Source organism: Tupaia chinensis, unplaced genomic scaffold (assembly GCF_000334495.1).
Source record: "Tupaia chinensis unplaced genomic scaffold, TupChi_1.0 Scaffold000133_1, whole genome shotgun sequence".
Classification (NCBI taxonomy): Eukaryota; Metazoa; Chordata; class Mammalia; order Scandentia; family Tupaiidae; genus Tupaia; species Tupaia belangeri.
In genome coordinates, this window is record NW_006159602.1 from 3912204 (window position 1) to 3914701 (window position 2498).

General features: G+C 50.9%; 1 protein-coding gene across 1 annotated transcript in view; it reads left to right on the forward strand.

Annotated features, from left to right (window-relative positions):
* Nucleotides 1–1546: 1546 nt before the first annotated feature.
* The window catches only part of OTX2 (orthodenticle homeobox 2), a 10330-nt gene continuing 9378 nt past the window's right edge, over nucleotides 1547–2498 (forward strand). The window contains exons 1-2 of the mRNA XM_006144860.1: nucleotides 1547–1696; nucleotides 1850–1918. The gene's annotated coding sequence lies outside the window, so the exon portion shown is untranslated. The remainder of the gene's footprint in view (nucleotides 1697–1849; nucleotides 1919–2498) is intronic.

Sequence of the window (2498 nt, forward strand, 5' to 3'; positions counted from 1 at the left end):
GGGGTTCATGCGGGCGCTGAGACCCAAAGCTCTAGAGACACCTGCGAGCCGGCCCGCGGTCACGGCGTGCCCAACCCCAGGCCGAGCCCGAGCCGGAACCCAGACCGGCTGCGGAGAGCTCGCTGCCTCTTGCGCACTCCCGTAATTCGTTAATTGCTGTAAATCCCAAGGACGGCCACATTTGATTACACATACAGTATAAGAACCGACAACAAAGCGACGAATTAATTACCAACTTCATTAACATAGGTCCCCAAATTAAAGGCAGCGAGCTGTTTCTTTGGGCCCACTTGCCGTGGTGGTGGTGGTGGTGGTGGCTGAAGGGGAGTGGGGGGTTTGGGAAGAGATTTTTCCTTTGCTGAACTGGGAATGAGGGAAGCGCTGTCTTCAGCTCCCACCATGCCCATCTGCATGCACACATTCTGCAATTCCACTGGAGTCCCCCCACTCCCCACCCCGTACCCCACCCAATGTGTTTCTGCTTTTCTAGCGACTCAGGTCCACCTACAAACTGTCCGGTTCCTGATCTCTGTAGCAAGCAGAAAAGTTGGTTTGGGGTTCGTCCCCTCCGCCTCTGGCCCCATAGTCCCCACACTTCAGCCTCCGGGCTCTCAGCCCCGGGCTCGGCGGCGCCAGCCCAGCTACCTTCAGGCCTTGCAGCGTCAGGCTTTTGGGGAGACGTTTGTTTTAACGTAGAAACTGTTTCCAACGGTGGCCTCCTCGGTTCTCTTCTTCCCTCGAGAATCTGGAGATTGCACTCTCGCACCCGAGAGGCCTGACCTGTCCCCTCCTGCTTCCCCCAAACCGGCCCTGGGATTAGATTGGGGGTTCGAGCTCTTTGCAGCCGGCTCTGGGCTTCTCAACGCCAAACACCCTGGGCGGATACCCGCTGCTCGGGTCTCTCGCTCGGAAATCAGAGGCTATTTCTAAGAGTGGAAAGAACAGAGAAGACATTGAGTTTTAAAAGTAGTTTGTTCTTGGACTCTTGTTTCTCTCGCTCTTCCCTCCATGCCCACACCTCACTCTCGGGTCTCAATTCTTTACTCTTTTTTGGCGCTCAGCGTGGTCTGGCCCTGTCTGAGACGGCAAAGTCCTGCTTTTAAGCTTGAGTCTGACTTGTTTTCTACCTCTGATCCACACACTTAGAGCTAGCATTGAATGCGATAACCTAGTTTCCCCACCCTTCTCCAGCTTTCGCTTAAATATTTTTATTTTCCCATCTTACATTGCATGGCTTTCCTCTCTTTCCTTCCTTGAAATAAAAACAAAAAGAAAAGGGAAGGAGGACAGGAAGAGAGGAAAAGAAGGAAAGGGGAGGTCTCCCTGTCCATCATTCTAATTATACAATTAGTTCACATGCTCCGGTCCATAATGTATATTTTAAGCGGAACCCAGTGTCTTTCAAGAACATTCTGGTAATGTCGGAGGCCTAGATTTGTTGCCTGCTCGTCCCCCCGTGCAGCAGCGGCCTGTTTTCCTCCCCCTGTTGTGTGTTTTTATTATTTTCCCTCTGGCTTAGATGTGTCAATCATTCTCTCCCTGCCATTGGTTGGAGAGTTTGCGTCAAAAAGTTGCCAGAGAGGCGCTTTCTCAGCAAATCTCCCTGAGAGCGGAACCGACCTCAGCTCCAACTCAGCCTCCACTGTTATTAAAAATAAAAATCGCGAGAGCAGCCCTCACTCACCACGTCTACTTTGTATGTATCACAGAGGGGCCCACGCGTGTTTCCAACTCTAGCCACTTTCCTCATTTTCTGTTCTTACAAAAATTTTTTCTTGGTTGTGTTTGACTTCTTATGGAAAGGTGAAGACTCCAAGGTTTCTAACTTAATACTCTTGGTTTCTTTTAGGAAAGCTTGCTATTTGGAATTTTGAAGGATAATTTGAATTTTTTCCCTAACCTCCAATGCAGCTCTAAGGTAAGTGTCCGTCTGTCTTTTCTATCTATGATCATCTCTCTGTGTCCCTCTGTCTGTCTGCCATCACCCCAGGTACCTCCAGTAGACCAACCCGATGCACCTCCGCGAACGTGGAGTTTTTCTGAAAGCTGTTGTGTTTCTTTCTCTTACAAAATTAGAGGTGTAATAACGACCACTGCAAAAAAACAGACGATCTTGAAGATGAGGGAAGGAGTGGGAGGGAGGGAGCGTGCTCCTGGGGTTCGCTGCTGCTGGGAAACGTCGTGGAAACCCTGCAAGTGCAATCTAGGGTGTTTCGAAGAGGTTGTATCTGTGCTTTTGTTTTTCTGTCAACGTCGTTCTGGGCTTCTCCCAGCGATTTTTGTGCGTTTTGGCCACAGATTTGGTTGGGGTCGTTTGGGCTAATCCCAAGGACATTTAGAGAGTTCGAGACAAAAAGATGCAGATGTAGCTAGATGGATGGATGAAAACCATCAGAAAAAGATAGGCGCCTCCTAGGGCCGGCGTGCTGGAAGCCCGGCTCGCTCGCAGGTCGGCGGGGCTGGCGGCGGGCGCGGGAGCCCTGCCTGCCCCTAAGGAA